Source organism: Cygnus olor, chromosome 4, assembly GCF_009769625.2.
Source record: "Cygnus olor isolate bCygOlo1 chromosome 4, bCygOlo1.pri.v2, whole genome shotgun sequence".
NCBI lineage: Eukaryota > Metazoa > Chordata > Aves > Anseriformes > Anatidae > Cygnus > Cygnus olor.
The window spans coordinates 38,688,470-38,712,282 of NC_049172.1; positions in this window are offsets into that span (position 1 = coordinate 38,688,470).

The window sequence follows — 23,813 nt, forward strand, 5'->3', positions numbered from 1 at the left end:
GTGGCATCCATGTTTCCCTCTCCTGTTTTTGTTTTTTTCTTTTGAAGAACATTTCAAGACACATAGAAAGGTAAGTGATGTAACTGTATTCATATCTCTTTGGCTTGTGCCTATACCATCTGCCTATATACATTAGATGTATTAGATATTTAAGTGCTAGGCTTTAACCTCTACACCTGATAACCTGCTGCTGTAGGGTTGAAGCTGGTGATAGCCTGAAGCTCCAAGGATGTTGTGGTTTAATCTGGCAGATTTAATCTACCACATAGCCATTCTCTTACATCACCCCTGCCACCTGAGTGGGATGGAGGAAAGAATCAAAGAAAAAATAAGAAGGGAAAAACTCATGGGTTCAGATAAAGACAGTTTAACAGGACAGAAAAGGAAGGGAAAATAATGGTAAAAAATTATAGAAGAATATACAAAGCAAGTGATGCACAGTGCAGTTGCTCACCGCCTGCTGAATGATGCCCAGCTGCTCCCCAAGCTGCTGCTGCCTGCCACACCCTGGCCAACTCAGCTCATTTTATTGTTCAGCATAACACAATATGGTATGGGACGTCCCTTTGGCTAGTCTGGGTCAGCTGTCCTGGTTCCATACCCTCCCAGCTACTTGTGTATCCTGTCTCCTTCTTAGCAGGGTGGTGTGAGAAGCTGAAAAGTCTTGGACTCTTTGTAAATGCTGCTCTACAGCAACTAAAACATCAGTGAGTTATCAGCATTATTCTCATCCTAAACCCAAAACACAGCATCATACCAGTTACTAGGAAGAAAATTAACTCTATCCCAGCTGAAACCAGGACAAAGGAATTCACAGGGAACTGTGAATTTACATTTAATGGAACTGGAAAGGAATTTGCAATTGGGCTTATGCTTGGGTGGGGAGCAATCAACAGAAAAAGCATCAAGGAGGAATTTCTGTAGTGTTTGCTCATGACAGTCATATTTTTGTCCTGCATTGCTCTCCCTGCACTGACTGTCTGACTAGTGGACAATTTTGAAATCCAGAACTCGAAGAACTATGGATCAAACTGAAGACATGGATGATATAAAGCCTAAACTCACCATTAGCTTAATTTATAGTATTCACACATCCTTTTAATCTGGGCAGAGTTTGTTTTTGTTGTTGTTTTTAAATATGTTTTCAAATTACATTGATTATTTTTCATTATTTTGTGTATATTTATATATATATATGTACCAGAAACTGATTTCATAGATCATTGTACATTGTTAATGGATCTACTCAGAATCAGAATGTCTGTCAATTGCCAGGTAGGAACTGAAGACATTTCCATATATGTCACTAATTTTCATTGAATAATATGACTGTGGAAGCTTAGTACCTGGGAGTCTGTGTCTGGGAACAGATGAAGATACATTAAGGAAGTGTACTGGTGTTGGCTAATTTTATTAGTATAATTTTAATTTATGATTTTGTCCTACTATAGAATGCCAATAAAAAAAGCTGGTGGTTAACCTGGAAATTAATTTTATTACTTAGTTAAACAAGCTATCTTTTGAGTTTAAATTGAAAAGAAATGGAAATTTCTTATATGAATAAATTTAATCTGTACTTTTAATAACATGGTAAAGGAAACAGCGTTTACAAGGCAATAATGGAAATAAGCATTGCCACAGAGCAAATATTCATAGGAAGGAAATATATTAAATGAGTATCAAAGGTTTATTTTCAAAGCTATAATGGCATATATGCACTTGGTGAGTAAGTTCCTTGTTTGGTGAATGCTACTGTTTTACCATTATAGACAGTTTAGTGATCCAGAAACCCTTGGTCTATAAGCAGAATGAGAACATCCCAAAGCAGATGAGTTTTTGTAAGTTTTCTTTGCTCTGAGGTGAACGGCTGACTAACGCACACTCTGTTAAAATCGACTACCAGGGTCTGGCTTGGAGACAAAATAAATAATGTTTGCCAACCATAGCCTATGATCTGAATGATCTGGCAAGCACAGATTAAGGTGTCATTAAAGGAAAATACTTTCATCTGTCTCCCTTGCTCCTGAAATGACCATTCCCCTGTGGGTAATTATCTAGAGCTGACTTCCAGGGCACCGTGTGTTCACCATCTCTGATATTTCTACTATCTTCTTCAAAAGTAACCTCAACTAAGCTGCACTCTGCAAGGTATGCAGAGCTTTTCACTCCAGTATGAGCCTTGATCCTGGTCCAACTCCATGGTTGGGTATAATATTTTTCCCATTCTCTGTTATGCTATGTTTCTGTTGGTAGAAACTGGAGGTATACACAGAAGAAGCCACAGCACTCTGCAACCAGGCTGTCCAGTTCTGATGCATATGAGACCACAGTTTCAGGGAAAATGCTACAGATAATATTGGTTTTAATTTTTTTACAAAGCCCAAGGTATCTAGGTTTCCTGTACAGAGAATTAAATGTCATGCATGTATTGGTCTGCTTATAGATTTTGAAATTAGACACCTAAAATAAAAGGCAAGTTTTAAACACGAAGTCATTAGTTTCCTTCAGTACCTAGTAAATCACTAACAGCAGTGTCATAGAGTTAGTTAGAAAAAATTCTTATTGTTCAATGTAGTCCTCAGTCTGTCTAGACTCCAGGGGCCCTAGTTCAAAAAAAAAAATTAGTCCTGTATAGAAATATATTTCTGCTCATAAAATGATTTTACTCTGTGCAGACATCAGTGGAACCTAACTTTGTGCTCCAGATTTTTCATGTGTTTTCTTGGTAATTTCTTGAACGGGACTGTTACTGGGTGTTTTGCTGAAACATATTCTCAACCAACCCAGAGATCTCCTGACAGGTACATGATTTTTCACTCAGTTAAAACCTGCTCTGTGGAGAAGACTCTCAAAATCATGGTAGTGTTCTTCTCAAGGGCTCTTGAAAATATAACATCTTCGTCTTCATATGTCTTTGAATGATAGAATGACAGATGAGCAGGGGTGAAGTAACTGCTGATTAAAGCTCAAACTTTCTATGAATGGGGTTATGTACTTTTGAGAAAAAATAAATTTCAGGATAGCAAATCAATAATTTCATTTAAGTCAGGCATCAGTTTTCAGTGAGTGACAAATGTTAGGGCAATACATGAATAATCCTTTTCATGAATAATTTCTAGGGCACATTGGGTAGATTACTTCTAAATTCAGTATATAATTATCAGTTGAATCCAAGCAGCATTTTATTTCTGCGCAAACTGGGGGGAGGCAAAGTTTTTGTCCAGGAGTATACCTGTAAGCCTATCAATCGTTCAAACATAATGCATTGAGACTACAGGAGACTGATAGTTCCTGAAAAATAGTGTCTTTCTGTATACATACGTATTATATAGGTATCTCTGTACATATAGATTTAACAACAGTTTGTAAATGGAACCAATACCTTTAGAGAAAAATAGTTGTACTTTTAAATGACACGTGAGACGCAAAAACAAGAATGTGAAGAAGGTACGAAGTTGTTTGAAAAGATTAGTTTGGTAGGAGTAGACAAATGAAGCAGAAGAGAATGAAGGAGTTTCTGACAGAAATGTAGTCAGGTTTCAGGGTCTTTCACACATGAGGATTAAAAGCTTCAAATAGGTTAAAATGGCAGGAGCAGGGGGGAAGCTAGTGCAGGTGAAAAGACAAGGTCTGAAAATATGCAGAAGGGATGCTCAGAGAGAGGGCTTGCTGGAGGTCAGGACACAACTATGTTCATTTGCCTCTGCACTGTATAGCTTACAACTTTTACTGTTTTGTCTAGAAAAAAAAAAATACCATAAAGTATGAAGTTTTAAGAATATTCCTTGACAAGGGCAACACCTGTTGTTTTGTTTGTTTTTGAGCTTTGGGACAGGGGATAAAATTTGCAATTTTGTGCCTTCTTTGCATTTTGTTGGTAGTATATAATAGTGACAAAGCTTACAAGAGTGCTAGGATTAAAGTTCAATATGTTGTAAATATGACACTTAAGATCAGTGTCTTTTTTTCTTATAGATATGTTATTTCTCTCTTACTTATATTGTGGTGTTTCAATGGAGAAATGATTTAAACTTCTCAGAGGACACCGGGAAGACTAAGAGTGATATGAAGAACTTCATTGACTTTTCAGTGCTGATACAGAGTACTCGGAAAAATCAATACAGCTTCTCCAGGATATCAGTGAGTATTTCATCGGTTTGATATCCTCCATTGTGCTTTGAAAAATCAGATCATGTGCTTGATATCTTAAAGGCAGAGAATATTTTCAAATAACAGGAATGGAATGACTTTGCTTTGATATAATCTACAGCTAACTTTGTAATATATTGTATTAAAATTATATTTTTAAATTCACTTCTTGCTTATCGCTATTAATAGAAACCCAGAAAGAATGGAAATTTAAATGGTTCTTCCATGTTTTTGTTGTTTTTTGTTTGTTTTCATCTCTTTAAAAACTGTGTACCTCTAAAGTTCCAGCTAACTAAGATGATGAGTATATTTCAATTTATTGCCATTTCTGTTTTGAAGTTAAGTAGAATTAATGTCTGCTTATATGACTTCTTCTATATTGGTTTACTTTCTGAAGACTGGATTGCACACACAGAGGTACATTTCCATGTCTCTTTCATTTCCCTTATGAAAAAACGTAAAGAACTGATATTCTTGCACTTTTTTGTTTGTTTGTTTGTTCAATTGTTTTAACTTTAGATGCAACTGAACCAATACTTATGCAGGAGGCTAACTTGAGTTTCTGTGGCTTCATTCACATGTTGATAGGCTCTTGCCTAAGTAGTTCTTCAGCAGTTTTGATTATAATGATGGATATCACACTCCTTAGATTCTGTGGTTTAATTCACACACTTAAACAACGTCATGCCAAAGTTGTATCTGATCTAGGTTAAGTTTTTAAAGAGAGAACATTGACTTTATATTGTTTTAGTTATTATTTCAAAACATTATGGTCTTTTCTGCTAGGCCATAAAATAGGGAAGAGAGGCTTTTGTATCTGCTAACAGATCATAAGCTATTTGTATGAGTCTGATGATCACTTTAAGAAACTTTGTTTACACAAACTAAAAAGTCAGAATTCATAAAGAAAATGTTACTAGACTGCACTCTTTAATGAGTTTAAGATTTTATTTTCTAATAGTAATTTTATTTTTGGTGAACTAACATTACTCATCAGTTCTTTGCCCTGGGAGTCCTGTGTTACTGCAAAGAGAAACAGTTTTATTTTACCTTTTTACATTCAAAATCATATATCTCTTTTGGATTGTATGCAAATGAATGAATCAACTGTTTATTCCCATTTTTATGGAATAAATTGAATGTATGTCATTGACTTCATAAGGTAGGATTGAGTTTGACAAAAAAAAAAACAGAACTGATTATCACAGATTTGTTTAAAATACGTATTTTGACAAAACTAATGCTGGACTTGGTATTACCATGTAAAGGCTTTTGTCATCTGGACACTTTAATGTCCATCTGAAGTTAGTGCAGGAAAATAAGCATGTTAACCTCAGTATTCAATATAAGCAAGCATATGAACAAGCTTAGATTTAAGTATGTTCCAAGTGCTTTGCTAAACTGAATATTGTACTTCTATCAGTAAAACAAACAAGCAAAACCTCTAAAGTGTGTGTTACACAGTGAAAATTAAAATTTACTGAAATACAGAGAAGAAGCAAACATCAAAACCACTATATTCTTCCTCTGTTATCAGATAATTACATCTTTAGGCAGTTGTATTTGGTTGTGTTATTTTAACTTATGCCACACAAATAGAAGAGTAAATTTAGATCTGTGAAATATTTAGATAGAAAAATGTCTCCATTTATATATCTGCTTCATTAAATATATAATTTAATTTTTACTTAGTCCAACCAATGGTTGAACACATCTTGCATCTGGAGACATTAGAGACTAGGAAAATAAACCAGAGAAGCTTTACTGTATATGTACCCTGCTGTTATGCTCTTCCTATGACCACTGTTAAATAGTGGATTCAGTAGACCTTTCACCTGCTTTGGTAAAAACTGTTCTTATGAAAACCGTTCTTATGTATACTTAATTGAAAGACAAGAACAAATGATTTTGCATTATAATCAAGAATAAAAGGCTCATGGATGTCTTGTGTAATGGTAACACAAGGAATGAGAGAATTCTTAAACATGGTTTCTGTCATTTTTTGAGACTCCAGTACAGAAGAGAGAAGTCCATAAAGTGTCTGCATCTCCAGACTCTACAATAGTGTCATGCTTTATTGATTGCTTCATATTTTATATCAATCAGTTATATAATAGCTTGTCGTACCCATTTTGAACTTAGTAATTAAGATAAATAATTGAACAAATACTGAGGGTATGTGTGGAAGACTTTAAGTCATGAAATACAAGTAGCTTTTTACTCCCAAAAAACACATGGTAGATTTTTTATTTGTTTATTTATTAAGGTATGCCTATGATCCATGCTGAGTCCTTTCAAATGTCTTACTTGAGCATCATGAAACTGAGCATATTGAATTTGACTTTACAAGTGCCACCATGCCACAATATTCAGCCTACACAGAATTGAGTTACAAGCAAATATCACCTTGAGGCTTGTGTATTCTACAAATCCTACATGATCATGACATATATGTCAGACTTTTACTTCTGCAGCAGTGCCACCATTCTTGACAAATGCAGCCCTTCTTCTGACTTGTCTAATGGTGGAGTGTCAATTTTAACATACTTTTCAGAGGACTTGTACAAAGAACAATGTTATATTTGCATTTTTATTATACCCCTGTATAATTGTTTGGGAGTAAAAAACATATACCAGGAAAACAGAATGATATCAAATATCTTCCTTGATATCAAATCAGCTTGCTATTCTGAAAATTCCGTTTAAAGGCAAGGAGGAAACTCATGTAACATACAAAGCCAAAAATGTATTGAAAGTAATATAAATAAAATCTTAATGGTCAAAGAATGATCAAAGAGTCATAATTAGTCCTATGTAATTATTACAGAAAGACAAAGAACACAATATGCAGAAAATATTTTGGTAACAGTTTCCACCCCTTTTCCTGCTTCTTTGCTCATCCTTTTGGGCCATAAGGTTGGAGTTTTCACAATTCTAGAAAGCTTTTAATCTGTTGTGTAAAAACACATGATAGACAATATGAGTTATTAGATTTCAATAATAGAGAAGTTATTAACAAGTTAACAAAAAAATTTGAAAAAAATTAATGATCTGACTTAAAACCATAGAAGGTGAGAAACGTAGTGTCTAGGCTTAAACTTCTAGTCTGACTAAGGTAGATTATAAAATCCTTCAATTTTGTGATCCCCGAGAAAGAAAACAATAGATGAAGGCCTAGCTGACCTTCAACTTGAATCTAATTGTACCCTTAGATATATTCCTCTTTGTATTGTTTTGGTTTTAAATTTTGATAAATATCCTAATGATTTGCAATAAAATAGCGATGGTTGTAAAAAAAAAAAAAAAAAAAATCATAAAATTGTCATCTCAAAAAACATTACCGATATTAAGATTGTATTGTTTATAAAAGTGTATTTTGATTTAGCCAATGTAAGGAAGCAGTGTGAGTCCAGGGTTCAGTGGAGTCATTATCTTTTTTTCAGTCATTATGTCAACTCTTTCCTTCTTGAGCAATTCCCCAACACTTGCCAGTCAACTAAAAGGTTCCCATTTACTTAAAGGAACTTAAGATGGAGCAAGAGTTGAAAATGCTAAATAATTTTGTGCAGCCTTTCTTTCACCCATCACATGACTAATTGTGTCAGTGACACCTGAACAAGGACATATATGCTAAGTAACCTACCACATTTTCCCAGAAACCTCAAACAGAAGATGTTTGTAGAAGGGTCATGATCTGGCTTACTTGAAACTTTTTCTGAACTGGGATGCTAGGTTATCATCATTTTTACCTCTGCTGAAGAAAACCTTCTTTCCTGAAATGATTACAAGAAATGAATGACATTTAGGTTGCTTATTTAACAACTCTTTTTTCCCCTATATATTACGAAATAGCTTCAATTATGTAATCAAAAGCTTTTGCTGCCATACTGTACTTCTTTAGCCTAGCTATTTACAGTAACTGTTCTACTTTCTTTCTTGCACTGATTGTTAATGCTTCAGGGTCTTACATGGCCTCTTAGTTATGTTGTGGCAACCAGAAAAGTTTGGGGTAATTTGTTGATAACATAATGATAAGTAGTGGGTGCTTCATTGGCGTGTGAAGATTCCCAATATGTTGGGGCCAATTTCAAGTTATTAATATGACTAGACATGCAGTAAGGTAATTATATCCACATCAGTTTACAGGCATTAATGAAAAATCTTTATCTTGAAGGCGAAGCTTGCAAACGCTTTTTTTTTTCTTTAATTTTCTTATTCTTTTTCTTCCTACTGTTTGAAAACAGCAAGGAATGACAAAAGAAGAGTTGTGAGGATTTTGATGGGCTTTTGAGCTTGTACTAATGAGACATTTATTTTGTATTTCCGTTCTCTTCACAACGTCTATTCACTTGCACTCTGGGAATAAACTTCTGTGTGGCTGCTATCTGCAGCAGCTAACACATTGCATATACACTGTAGCTGTAGTTCAGGTCTCCATATCAAACAGAGAAGCCTTTACAACTTCACCTTGAGAAACAGGGCTCTGGTTGAGCTCAGTAACAAATTTTCTTTGTATCAGGCGTAGAGGGTGATAGGCAAAATGCACTTCATGAGGTTCCTCTAGTCTTGATAAAAATATGCTGTTTATTTTGGCCAAATGGTGGGAAATGCAATCAGGCAGAAAGGGGAGGACCATATAGGTACATACATTTATATATAAAATATGATTATAGTTTTATTATTCAAAGTTATATAGTGAGATAACTTTGCACCACTGGAATGCTTTTAATTTGAAAATATCTAATGAACTGAACTGTTTTGTTCTATTTTATTTTACTTTATTCCTTATAAATAAGGCGTTGAAAAGATTCCTATTTTAAAAGGGAAATACAGTGAGCCACAAGAATTTTAATCAATTTACCTGCATTGAAATAATGGCAAATTTGAAAGCAATATTTTTCTGCCTCAGTGCAGGTATATATATTTTTTTTAACCTTTTTATGCTGCTTAAAATATTAACAATTTTCTCTGTAACTCTTCTGTTATCTTTCCATTTTAAAAGGAGTTTCTCTAACCAGCGCAAACCCCTGAATTCTGTATCTTTTACTGAATATCTGAAACATTAGAAAATTTTGAGTGCTGTTGTTACCATGAAACAAAGAATGGAAACTTAAGTTAGGAGCGAGTATGCATTATTTAAGCTGTATTAATAGCCTTTAAAAATAACAAAATAGCTTAGATTTATCCTCTCTTGTGCTATACATGGTCAAAAACTTTTCTCATTAAAGTGTGACAGTGCTTTATATTGCCTGTACATAAAGCCTCTGTGGTTATTATACTAAAAGAAAAGGCAAATGACAGTTGGTGTCAACACTAAACAGCTTAGGGCAAACTATTTTCTCAATATGTATGTAATTTAATTGAAATGCAATATTTCATGAATATTAGAAAGTGAGGCTTTATTAAAAATGGCAAGGAAAGTGAAAGCATTACTGTTTAGAGTAACAAGCAGCACAAATTTATTCATTCAATACATTGCTGAATTATTTAAAACTCAGTTTAAGCACAAGGTCATGGAATAATTTTGGCAACTATGCACTTTTGCATGATGCATTTCCATAATTCCACTGCATCTATAAAGTTAATCACAGCTTTGGCATGCAAGCCTGCTTCAGACACTAAGCTGAGCCAGAAAAAAGGCTCTGAATTAAAACCTAGGAACAAACCAAACTACTGACACTACATAGAGACAAATGATCTGTGATAGTTTAGAGCAGGTGTGAACTCCGTATTACTAGCAATTCTTACAAATATTTCATTTAGTAATAATCCCATATTTACTTTTAATACACATTTACAAGTAAAAACATGTTACTAGTCTGGAGGAACATCAAAATTTATGTGCATACACACACATATTTAGATGTCATGAGCCTTCTTGAGGACATACTCTTTCTTGTAAGGAGTGAGAGCTGACAAATGGTATTCTTTGGACTACCGGGAAGGGAGAGATTGAACTACCTTTGGAAGCACTCCATTGAAATTGAGCTGATTTTATAAGACAAAAACTGGTATTCAGCTGTCCCAAGTCCAGACTGACTGATAACAACTCCCTATGGACTACTAAGACAGACAGACTTAATGAATGTAATTTTCAAAATTGCATTGTCACTTCTAAGCACTGAGTAAGACAGGGTGATACATGTGAATTGTGTAATGCTTAAGGCTTCTTCCCAGGGTACATTTAACATTTCCAAGACAAAATTAATGTTATTTTGGATTTTTCAATAGAGTTTTTATATCCAGTATTTTGCATCTCATTTCTGTGTTAATACAGTCTTTTTGAGCTTGGATGATCTTCAATGGACTCTCATACTCACGATCAATCAATATCATCTTGAAGGAAATCTATCTATACTAATTCTGATGTATGGTTAATTTATAATACCTGGTACAGTTGTTAAATGATTATTGCTGAACCTTAGATGATTGTCAGCATTGCAGTCCTTAGCAACCAGTTCGTGTAGTTCCAAAACAGCAACTTGGTTTGGTGCTGGTGCCTCGTGGATATCCATTACAGGTATGCACTGCCACTTAGAGATGTAGCACAGAAATTGCCACTCCTGTAAGACTGAGATGTGTTGGACTCTGTAGCAGTGGAACTATATTGACAAATGTGATTTTGAACACAGAGGACCATGTAGTAGTACAAACAATAATCTAGGTACAGTGATAACCTTCCTGTTTTGAAAGTACTGTATGCTAGCTGGAAACTGCAGGACTTATTCAGTGTTTCCTTTATACTGCCTTCACACATACACTGGTAGTTATGGATCAACTAGATTTTCAAACAAGAACATGATTTGATATTTGAAAGCTTGGTGGACCTAATTTTCCTTTTAGATAGTTTGTTCATATTATTTATTGTGCAGCTCTTTTTTTCTCTTTTTTTTTTTTTTTCCAAATTAATCTTGAAGTAGAAGTAATTCATCTCAGTGTGTTTTCAGACCAATGCACAAGTGACGTTAAGGGCACAGCATCTATATTTTGAATACATGCAGTACACTGAATATATCTTTTCAGCACCTTTTAATGTAAGAATCATTTAGTTCTTTGTAAAGAAGAATGACCTTAAAACAATAATTTTAAGAGAGTATATTGGTTTTGTACAGCTTACTTACAGTTTGGTTGTCTGCCAAAGAATTCCCAGAAAGTTTTATTTTTCAAAATGCAGGGATTTTGATCTTGGTACCCTGCTATGCTCTTAAAGTCCAATCAATGAGTTACTGTGGAGGTGATACATAGAGATACTTTATTCAATCACTATGCTGACTTTAAGCTGAATTACTTTATGAATTTCTTTGGACTTTTCTGATTAATAACAAAAATCAATGAGATTTTTCAGTATCTACAAACACAACATAAAAACACTGTATTATAAGTTGCATGTGTGATAGTAGTAATGCATGAAAGAATTAACATCAGAAATTGCTAAAAGTTTACTTGTGTAGTTAAATCTTAAAATAGTTTTCTTGCTGGAGAAACAAGCAGGCAAAATACTACAAGGTTAAGATGATTTTTCAATTTTTTATTAAGCGTAATAAGTAGTCATTTTATTCCACATTTTTGCATGTACAGAACAATGTCACTCAAGAAAACAGATGCATTAGAGAATGAGTAAGCGTTCTGGGTGCAAAATTCATTATATAATTTCTTATCACAATAAATATGCCATCTATTCAAAACTTAAATAGAAGTTGCTTGAGTACACTTAAAAGAATTTTCCATTTGATGTGGTGAATTTGGCTGCAGAGAACTTATTCATATTCATTACTTTCTAATTGCAGTTCTACGCAGGACAAGTTGCAAAATGCCTTTTATAACCCTACAGATGATTATGTTTGCTATTTGCGTAAGCAGGGAAGATACATCCTAACATTTTGAAAGAGTTTCTTTGATATTTTAAGGATAATGTGCTACCTGTTTAACTATGAATTACCTAATTTAGTGCCACAAACCTATTTTCACAAGCCAGTAGGAGTGGATGCATTAGAGCCTACTGCAGGTGGAGTTCCCACGAGGAGAGGTGTCTTAGATATTACTAGTCCAAGACATAACATCAGTTTACTGTTAGGTCTTTAGAAAATTATGCTTGAAAAACATAGTTTGTCAGTGAATCCGTATTTGATTTCTGGTATTGCTTAACCCATCTTTGTTTTTTGCTGTTGGATTGGTACAGGAGTACACTTTTGAGGAAAAATTCCCATTGACCCCAGTTATCATGCTTTGGTCACTATGACTGAAATTGTATTCCTTCAGGATGAAATTAAACTAAAAGATAAAGTCTTGCGGCTACATCAGTGTGCGATCAGGTGATTTTGGGGGAAAATAATAATAATCTTTGCATTTTTAGTTTATAATTTTAATGCACAGAAGAACTAGGAAAAAATCAACAACAACAACAACAACAACAAAAAAACACCAACAAAACATCTGTACAATTGAAATCAGATATTGACAGTACAAGGAATATTACTGGAGTTCTGAAACTGAACACTGATGTGATATTCACTAAGAAGTAATTCTTTCTTAAAAATATCAAACAACTAACTGTCTGCTAGGTCTTGGGAACAGTCAAGTGAAAGTGATCTTCCGCCTCAATCTGTGATCAGTTTATCGGGGATGATAGCTATGCACTTTGTGTATACAGTTCCGCATTATGAGAAACAATACTACTCACTAAGATAGTATCCATGTAATTATTTTCTTTTTCTCCCCATCAATCTAATCAAAATATCAGCACTTTCAAAGTGCTTTGCACTGTTGTTTAAGTACCATGGTCACAATCATTAATCTGTTTATTGTATCATCACTTAACTGGCTTAAGGCAAGTGAATAATCACAACATGAATTGATTTTTTAAAATATAATTGTATGTAAAACTGCATTTAACATTTCAAGAGAAAGCTCACCAAATTCTATGCAACATAAAAATTTGTCAGTCTTCATCTATCTTTAACTGCATTACATTATGTGCCTTATTTGATGGCATTTAAAAATATACAATTTGGATCTTTATGTGAGGACAGCAAACATCATCTGTTTGCTGTCAGCCTAAGAGTTTGTCATTGACTTTCTGTATTCATTTAGCTATAAGTACAAAGAAACTGTCACTCTGATGTGACATTTTGACTCCAGATGTTAGAAAAACATAAGCAAATTATGCTTACCAATTATGCAGAGTCTTCACTGTCACAAGCTACGCGTTGTCTTAAGTCTCTTTTTAACTCTAGTGATTCCAACGGGAAATCTCACTGCAAATGGGGCTATGTAAGAATCCAATATATAAATCATGGATTATCTGATTTTATTGCCCTTTTTACTCAGGAGTCCTGCAAGCGAGACAGTTCACAGGAAAGGGACCAAGAAGAGATCTAAAAAGATTATATCATTTTTCTAAATTACTCTTTGTCTGTACTTAAGGGAATATTTGCTGTCTTAAGTAACTGTCTTGATATCATTCCCTGAAGATTCAGCTAAAGTTCTTGTGTGGCATAATGGATAATAGTGTTGGGGTTTTGAGATGCCTGTTCTTCTCACCCATAATTTAAGCAGTTTTGGGAGAAGCACAGACTATGGTATTTTTGTATTTAGTGCAAGCCTGTCTTTAAAGGTGAGTCACAAGCAGCTTAGCTACTCAATCTCAGATCATATTCTCAGCAATTTATGCATTTATCTTCCTAACAATAATTCCTTCTGTGGCAATTAATCCTCTTCCAGAATCAAAACCATGTTCTGTTGTCTCTATTTCTCTCCTTTTCCAGACTCTGCAGATTCCTACAGAAGAGCAAGAGACAAAGAGAAAGAATAATAGGGCTAGACTCAGAGGAGAAATCATCGTTGTCCTTCAGAATCAAACCTTAAGTGAAAAGGTTAGTACATCCTTTTCCGATGATGTTTCTACACAGCTGTTATACCTGAGCTCAGGTAAGGGTTGTCTGAGTGAACTACTGTGATAGCACAGGTCTGAAAAAGGTCTCACTGCTTTGAAGTGGATATTAGACTGGGGCAGGAGCCACTCTAGGTGACTTTGATCTCAGACTCCTGGAAAATGTATTCCTTTTTGGGTGGAACCTGCTGTCTCCGTGGCCACAGGGGTGAAGTTTTGTCCCAGAGGGGTCGTATTTCTTAAGATTCCTTCAGACACTTTTACAGGAAGAAAAAAAAGTCTGAGCCATAGCCACAGAGCTACCATTCACACAGATAATGACCAAGTCTTACAGAAATGAAGTTGTGAAGTACTAGGAAACTATGGGAGGACAAAAATGCCCTCAGTGTCACTGTTAATAAATGATAAAGAGAACCATGGGCTTCATCTGAAAAAAATTCTTGTAAAATGCCATAAGGAGCTTGTTCTGTTTCAGAAAGGACCAAAGATGTGATTTCAGCGTATCAAATGCAGTGTGATTCTCAGACTGTCCACATTTTAAATACGTCTAAGATGTGAGCGCTGCTATATTTAGTTCTGCAAAAAAAATCCTACAGATTAGTGAAAACAAGCAATTGATTTTATGGTCTCATGCCAAGACAGTTTTTTCTCAGTGTGTGTAGATTTGTTGTACTCTGAAATAAAGAAAAACTGCTTATCATAAATGCCTGTCCAGATGTTCTGAAGCCACAGATATTTCTGAGAGATAAAATATAACAGAAAGAGAACAGGGCTAAAGGGTGTTTTGCTTCTTAAAATGTTATAGAAGATTAAGCTGTGAAAATAGGTTTGATGAATAAAGCACTGCTTGTTCCATTGGTGGGTGAAACTGGAAAATGCAGAAGAAAGGAAAATGACAGATATTACTTCTTATAATGTTATGTCCCCTTTAAAAGCTCCGTGGGACAAATCATAACCCTTGCCACTCAAAAGAAGACCATTCCAATTCTAATAGGCAATATGAATACACAAATATTCTAAATAAAAATCTTCCCATCACAGTCAAGTACATATTTACTTTGGAGAGTGGCAATCGTTTCACTTCATGAATTTTTTTTTTTTTTTTTTAATTATTTTTACCTTAGAGGCCCTACATCGTAGTCCTTTTGTGTATAGTTAGATTAAAGTACAGAGCATTTTTTCCACTAACAAGTCGGTGACACTGCTTCAGTCAGCAAGACTGCAGGTTGTCATTAGTGATGTTTCCTTCCCTAGAGATATATGGCCTTGTTGGCACTCCTAGTCTCTGTTCATGGCTTCCCATTAGGATCTGCATTGTGCTACCACAAGACCATGATTCTAGCTGGCACATGCTCATTTTACTCTCTGTAATATGGATTTTGTGCCATTATAATGTATTAGGGCTCTTAATATCTTTACCTGTTTAAATAAGTAAGCTGGTGGATTCTTCTATAAATTTGTTTACAGCTTGCTTCCCTGATGGGAGCTGGATTCTCTTAAGAGCCAAGCGAAAAGAAAATGTTGTGGGCACCCTGTTGTTTGCTGTGATACAGTGAAGAAATGTAAGTGGAGTTAACTTTTACTTAATTTTATGTTCAGTTTGCATGTCTAGCTCCAGTTAATGAGAATTAAGGTGATTGCATATCTGTATTTTAAGTAAAACGTTGAACAGATATAATACAGGCCTGCAATATAACCCTAATATGTAATTGTTCTAATAACTCTGATGTGTAATTGTTCTTAGAGTGGCAACGACTTTTTAATGGCTATTGTGTTATACAGCAAATTAAGATGAGCCACAGAGGAGTAGTCTGTATTTATAAAGTGCTAGCACATGCTATCTGAAAAACCACCACAAGCCCCAAACTTTCTCAAAATACCCAGATTGTCTACTTGCTTTGCTCTGTTCAAAAAAGTGAATAAGAGAGAAGTAATGAAAGGATATTTCTTCGCAATCTGTCTAGTTCTTTATGTTTAAAATAATACTTTATTAGAGACTACATTCCTGTATTATTAACATTACCTAAAATCTTAGAGTGTTAAAAATGTTTAAGGGTTTTTATGTCTCTGTCACCTGAAGTATTGTAATTTGTTAATAAATTTAGTAGAGTTCCAAGCCCAACATGACTGTTATGGCTGAAGTAAAGCTCTCCTGGAGAATCTGGAGGTTAAATCTAATTGACCTACTGAGTAGAGTTGTTTTCCAAACATTGTCTTTGTTAGAAAGGAAAATGGTTGCAAATAGCTGGAAGTTTCCCATGCAGCCTTGAATAGATTTTCTAAATAGTATTTGTTCACGGCATTATAAATTTATGCCGCGTAATGTACTGTAGATCAGTCAGCAAAATATTTGGGTATATCGTCTACATCAATACTGATGTCAGTCTATCTGGTAGCTAAAAGAAGTCTTATAAACTTTCTGTAGGATTTCAAGAAAAAGGCCTACTACGAGTATTAGAAGGAAAAAATTGATGCCGTTCTATTTGTTTTTGTTTGTTTATTTTGTTGTTGCTTTCGTTTGTTTTGGTGTGTTTTTTGTTTTGTTTTTCTTTTTTTTTTAATATTTATTTTAGAAAGCGATATAAATGAGAAACTATATATTTTTTTTTCTAAATCTAGTTGCTTTTAAAATTTTGGTAATCTACAGGTTTAAGCAAACTAAATGACAGAATAGAATTGGTGAAAAACTGTTTAACAATGTTCAACATTTTTGGTCCCATTTTGGGTTGGACAGCAGGACTGAACACTGAGGTGTTTCAGGCCTGTTGTTGCACAACCTCAGCAGGGACTGAGCTATTCTTAAAGCAGATCCATCTAATAATGAGTCTCTGAAAGCCCCTTTGCCACATTATGTCCTTAAATATAAAGCTGCATAGTAAGCAATTTGTTTACAACTATATAGAAGCTAACGTTTTCTTTACTAATACAGTCATTTCCAGGCCTGATTTCCTTTCCCCTCCCTTCTCACACCTCACGGTATGTAGGGAACTCAAGACATTGTTTTGTCTTTCCAAGATTTTAAAAGAGTAATAGGAAGGTGCTCATGCAGATGCCAGTAAGTTTCTTGCATGTGCTGAGGTATGGACAGGATATATCCGTCTGGGTTTATTTGTCGAGGCTTTTCATGAGACTTGATATTATGCATTTAAAAATTAAGTTTCCAAATAATTATGGTTGCATCATTTGCCTGAAGAGGAAACAGTTATAAATCTTCATTGCAGCCTTTGGATTTTTTTATTTTTTATTTTTTTACCATCAAACATTCCTTGGTGGCATGAAGATAGAGGCAAATACATTATCATTTATGACATAAGTTGTCAAAAGGCTAAAAATAGATAATTTCTTAAAGTGTATCAGCAGGGTGAAAAATAAATTTGTGTCTGTCTTGAAATGAAGTTACTTCTCACTGAATTTTTGAAAGAATTTGGCACAAGGACTAATAAAAATTCATTTTGAATATGTTAATAAGTTGAATATTTTAATATTTTAACACGATTTTAAAACATAGAATGAAAATCTCAGGGGAGAAAGAAAGGATTTGTGCCCCACTGTGTTGAAGACTGTGCTGTCTTTATTGTCTTCAGTGGTTTAGAGTGATTGATCTCAAAAATGTGCTTGAGGCATCCATCAACTTCAGTCTTACCATCAGCTGGAGAAGTCAACTGTATGATGTTTCCTTGAATTAATCCATTGGTTTGACTGAATTCTTGGAACATTAAGTCAGAATGAACAACTTTTCTTGCCCCAAAAGTGCAGAGGCTAGGTAAACTTCTTTCCATGTAATGTTAAGAACATTAAAATAAGCTAAATGTGGGTCTAAATATTTAATGGAAACTGGTATGAATCATTATATAAAAACAGTTACTGGAAGTGGCTAATATTCATTATGAACAAAAAACTTTTATTCCTCCAAAACCACTTAGAAGGAGGCTTTGTTTAGTAAGAATAGCGAATTAATTATTTTATTATTATTTTTATTTTTTTTAGCAGGAAGCAAGTGTGAGGCTTTCTTTTTTTTTTTTTTTTTTTATTATTAGCTGAAAATGAATGCCACCTTTTTACATTCTAGTGCTGTGAGAAGCATCATAAAGAAAAAAGCTGTAGGTAAGGGCCCTGTTTAATATATGGCTATTGAACACCAAATTCTGATTTGTTTCTGTCACTTGATAAACTACTCATCAAAATGTTAGTATTGCAGAAAAAAAATAATCTTTGATTAGCAACATTTAATAAAGTATTTGTAAATATGGATATTTTACAATATTACTTGTATCCTTTTGAATTATCAAAAAGGTTCTGGGCTCTGTTGTGGAATTATTATCTAAAATGAAAAATTTTCAACTTATAAAGATACAAACATGTTGAAAAGTGTTTTTTTTTTTTTTTCTCCATTTGTATCAGAACAAAACTCTGATATCTTTATATCACATGCATGTTATTCTACTTCCTAAATGATCTTTAACCTTCTACAGGAATGTTTTCAAAATCAGAGTTACCAACCATAATTATTTGCTGGTAAAAGAGAGCAATTAAAACTACTTATTTGTTCCTGCATGTATAAAAAGTATAAAATGCACTAAAATGCATGTTGTTTGACTTTGTGGGATTGCTTCTAAGAGTCTAGATATGACTGAGAAGAGTAACAGATTTCTGTTGTGGTGTTTGACCAGGTGGAAGTCTCTGTTCTTCTGCAGTAAAACTGCAGTAAAATAAGAGGCATCGTGAGTAAATAATAGCAAGTTGTAGAGGGGAACTGGGTGCTGTTTTGAGAATGCTTCTTAAGCAGGGAAAAGGGAAGGCAACACCAGATACAACTGGCTGAGTTAAAAATTGATGAAAGATGGTGCCACGTGTGTTAATGCTCCCACATAAAGGATTGTGTGTGTGTGATGGAGGTGGGGGGGGGGGAGGGGTAGGAGGCAAAAGGTTTTGTTTCTGTCATTTGATTACCACTAAATATATTACAGGAGAGGCAGTCAAATTGTAATTTCAACTCTGTGCTGTCAGTGAGAGCTGCGAACATGAAGCAGTTGCCATTCTCAATGGAACAAGAATCAAGTAGGAACTGGAGTTTCAGCACTCTCAGGCTCGTCCTGCATTTGCTTCCTCACATGCCACTGAAATACCAGGTGAGTGTCATAAAAGCTTGTCTTGCTAATACTTAGTCTTGGTAGGAAGCTTTGAGGCAGGAGGAAAAAAAATCACCTTCTTCTGGAAGAAGATAAATTGGGATGCTAAATTTTGCATTCTGTAATCTTCAAAGGGTAGAGTCTGTATCATACGAATTTCAGAGCTAGACGATAATCTCTTAATCTGAAGGCAGAAAACTTCTATGTAGCATAATGCACCAACCAGGGATACCACAGGGAATGCATCAAAGAACCTTATGGGAAGGCAAAGACAGAAATGAATTTGCCTCAGTGGCCAATGCTCCAAACGATAAATCAGAAAGAGGAAAAAAAAAAAAAAAAAAAAAAAAAAAACAGGAAAAGAAATAGTGAGGGTTTAAAATCAAGAAAACATTAAAAAAGACTGGAAATAACTTGGGTCTGCCTAAGGCAACCGTTAAAAACAATGAAACAAAAAATACTCAAGGGTAGGTGGAGTATAACTTCACTTAACTGAGACAAATAATTACATTAATCTAGTTGCATCAGAATATTATCTATATTTTGAACATCCTTTGAGATTTTAATTTTAAATGAACAACCTTTTCAAAATGCAGTCAGAAGAGGGTAAAAGTCATGTATGATATGTATCATGTCTCTGCTCGAATCACTACTGTAAAATTAAATGACTGCAAGATCAAAATCAATACAAAAAATATCAGTGAGGAAATGGAGTAGCAGACAATAGCAAATTAGTGTTAGTTATTAAACACATGTATGTTTCCTAAGCCTTGAGTAATTTAAAGATACGAACTACCCTATTATAGATAATTTATGAATTCTTACCTTGTAATCTATATACTGCAGTTGTTATTAAACATATTTGAAAAATATTATGAGTAGAGCTATAAAGAAAATTATTTCCTTATCACACAAACTTTCCTGTTCTTTAAAACTGTTGCCATCCTGTGCCAAAGAGCTCTCTCAATTTTATCGCTGAAAAGTGGATAGCTACTGCCTTTAGAATTAAAACACCCTGGAAAATGGGGTAGCTTATTTTGCATCTTGTAATGACAGGAAAAAATTTGAGCAGCTGCTCTGTAATAAACAAAATGGTCTTTCTGATATGAGTTTGGGTACACGACATCTGAAAGAAAACTCTACAGAGTCAGCCTTGTCCTCTCTTTCCCAGAAAATACGCAGGTGTACAAAGATGACTGTGTCCAGCAGACATAAAAAGTTGTCACTAAGTGTTAAGTCAATATATATCAGCCGATCCACAATGACCATCAGTGGGGTGCTATTAGTGAGACAACTTTATCTCATTAGCCTTTTTTTTTGTTTGTTTTTCTAATGGAAAAGATACTGGTTTTGCCAGAAAATTTACATCTAGGTCCAGATACGAGTTTAAAGCTTAAACTCTTAGAACTGTTTAACAAGAAAAATGTCAACTGTTTCAAAATGACTCTAGTGAGTGACTGTAAAACCAAAAGTGTGCAGCAAATAAAAATGAAGAAAATAGCTGCCTTTTAAAGAAATACTTAAAATAGGAAAAAAAAACAAAAAACTGGCAAATTCCTTTAAATGCCACACTCTGGTGAAAGCATAATTTCACCCTCAATTTAATTAGGCTAATCAAGATAATAGGTATTTAATTGCTTAGAACTGGATGGTAGATTGGAGAAAAGGGGGTAGATATTTTAAAAAACTGTTTACCACTCAAACAGTGGGTTTATTAGATCTTGTTTTAGTTCTCTAAATTGAAAATTATCCCTTTCTGCATAACTCCACCCTACACAATACCTTCCTTAATCTTGCAATTATATGTTCAAAGGAAGTTTCGTTGAGCTTAGTGATTCTACAGATTCATTTTCCTATATTTGTAAACTGTTTTTTGCTTGCTTGTTTGTTTGTTTTTCCCAGATCCCAAACTTTCTATTCAAATACAGCTTTGGTGATACTACTACTAGGATTATTATTCCTCCCCAGCCCCACCTCTACTTTTTAGGAAAAAGGGAGTTTTAGGAAAAAAAAAATACAGCTAAAAATGCTTCTAATGAAATTGAATTTGAACTCAAATTTTTTTCTTATTAAAAAAATGTGATCAAATTAATATTTGGTCACATAAAAAATAGTTGATACTATGGAATAAGGCTAATATTTATCTAAAATAAAATACTTTATCAATTACTTTTTTGAATATAATAACAGACAGATATGCTATAGATTTTGAAAGAAAGAAGTTTTATTTCCCTTTTCCTGAATAACATTGGCATATCTATTCCCTTCCTAACATCTACCAAGTCATGAATTAGTATATCATGATGTGAGTTTGCATACCTGGCGCTCAAAGCTCATTGGAAAGTTCGACCTCTATGCAGAGAAACAATCAACTACAAATGGACTTTGCCTGTGTGAATATAATTGTATGATCAACTCTTAAAATGTCTTTCCCTTTCTGCAAAACATAATAAAATACTTAAAACGCCTTTAATAAAGGATGGAGGTAGAGGAAAAAAAAAAAAAAGGGGGGTAAGAAATCATTGTGTGGTCTTGCAAAATGGTTAAAAAGAACAGCTGAAATGAGGATGAGAATTTTTGCATTGCACAGATGTTTGTTTACCTTTGAAAACAAACAGCACTTTGTGGTTTTCAATCATAAGCAAACTTGAAATTCCAGCTGAGTTTCCTCAGGAATATATGAAATGATACTGTTAGCCAACTCAGAAAAAAAGCTTGTTTTATACATATATATTTATATATATAAAAAATATGGTTACACTAAAATGTTAGTGTCATATTGTATTGCAATTTATGATGTTGATTTTTTATTTTGAGAAAACATGGAGCATAAAGAGAAAAAATTTTGCTTAGATATTGTTTCTTGTCAGATATAACTGGGTGCTAGACTAGCTGAGAGAGAAAATGGAATGGTAGAAAAAGGCCAAAACCAAAGTTACTTTTATAATATATCATATAACAAAGAGCGATTTAGAGATTTGCAACTTTTTTTTTTCCCTAGCATATTTGAGTACCACAGTGATAGATGAAATTAGGATACAGTTAAAGCAATGCAGGTGCTGAAGTAGCTGCCTCCAGTTTCCATCACACAAAGTCCATTTTAGACTCTAAGTGGGCAAGAAGGCACAGTTCTTTTGTAGATGCGGTTCACGTTTGAAAGCCCATCATTGTGGATGTTACAGTTATCTCAGTATACATGAAATAAAATCAGATGTGTATGCTTTGCATCTGAGGATGCTAAACAGTTTGTAATCCTGTTCATGATACTGGAAAATTTAGGTGTTTGTCCATTCTTTGTTTTATGCTTACATTTAAAATATTTATGGAGGTATGTTGTTGGAACTGTGAAAATATTGAATGCAGGCATCTGGTGATGGAAAGGAAATCACAACCTGTGGAACAATCTGTCCCATTTTGTTGCAGTTTATTATAAGTGTCTCTGCATTATTTCCTGCTTATCAAAGTACCATTTTATTCACAGGGTAAAACCTAAAAGTTAAAACAGTGTCATGCCTGAGGAGCATAAGTTCTGCAGAGGTACTCAAGCTTTTTGTGGCAGAGTCTTCAGATAGCTTAACCTCTCCTAGGTTTGCTCTTTTTCCAACCCTGGCCTGTAAGTCCCACCTCTGGCTAAGCTGGCACATAGTTTTGTGCAGTTGTCCGTGGACATGCTCTAATTTTAAAACAGAATTTTTTAAACAGAATTTTTTAAACATGGGCATTTTTCAGTCAGGCTATTTCATTAATCCTGTTCACATTGTCATCATGACAGTGCAATGCAGATACAGTGCGCTATGAAGAGGAGGTTACTTAGCTTGGCAAAGGGCTGGGAGCTGCCCCTAAAAGTGTGCATTGAACGATGGCGCTGAGGCAGTGGCAAGACTGAGGAGGCAACGATTCCAACTTTCTCAGCCATCATAGGTGACCCTAGGCATCTCCTGGCTTGCATACTTGGTTTCCTTCTGGAGAGCCAGGCTGAAGGGTATGAACAAAGGAACAAATAATAGATACTATCCCACTGTACCTCCCAGGACACTTCTGAATCTGGCAGATGTGAAGTGCTCCCATTTTCTGCCATTTACACGTACCATGGAGACCAAGCTGTCCACAGTCATAGAGGAAATCTATGATAGAAATAGGAATGTGTTGCAGGTTTTTCAGGTGAGTAGTTTGTAACTGGTTGAGAAATTCTTTGGCAGAAGGGAATATGTAGGTGCTGCAGAGGCATTACAGCCAGCTTTACATCATTGCCCAAGCTCATAGCTATGCTCTGAAAATCCCTGGCTGCCTGACTAATTCCTCTCAGAGCAATCAGAATACTCTAAATTGCTTTTTTAGGAACAGACTGACTCTTGCTGGTCTCAGATTTAGAGTTTAATCTCTCAGTGAGTTTTGTTGTACTTAAAGGTCCCCAGATAGTCAACCTATTTCTTCTGTCTCCCAGGCTTATTCTTTATTTCAAAGAACTTTTCTTTTGATAGTGTCCAATCTAATTCACTTTTTTCTGTAGGTATTTATACATATCCCATTTTTTTTTTCCAGCTACATGGTGTAGCATTTATTTATTTTATGGATTTTTACCTGTAAAAGTCCTTACCATTTAGTATGAATAAAATGCAAACAAGTATCAGGTATAATTCCCAAAG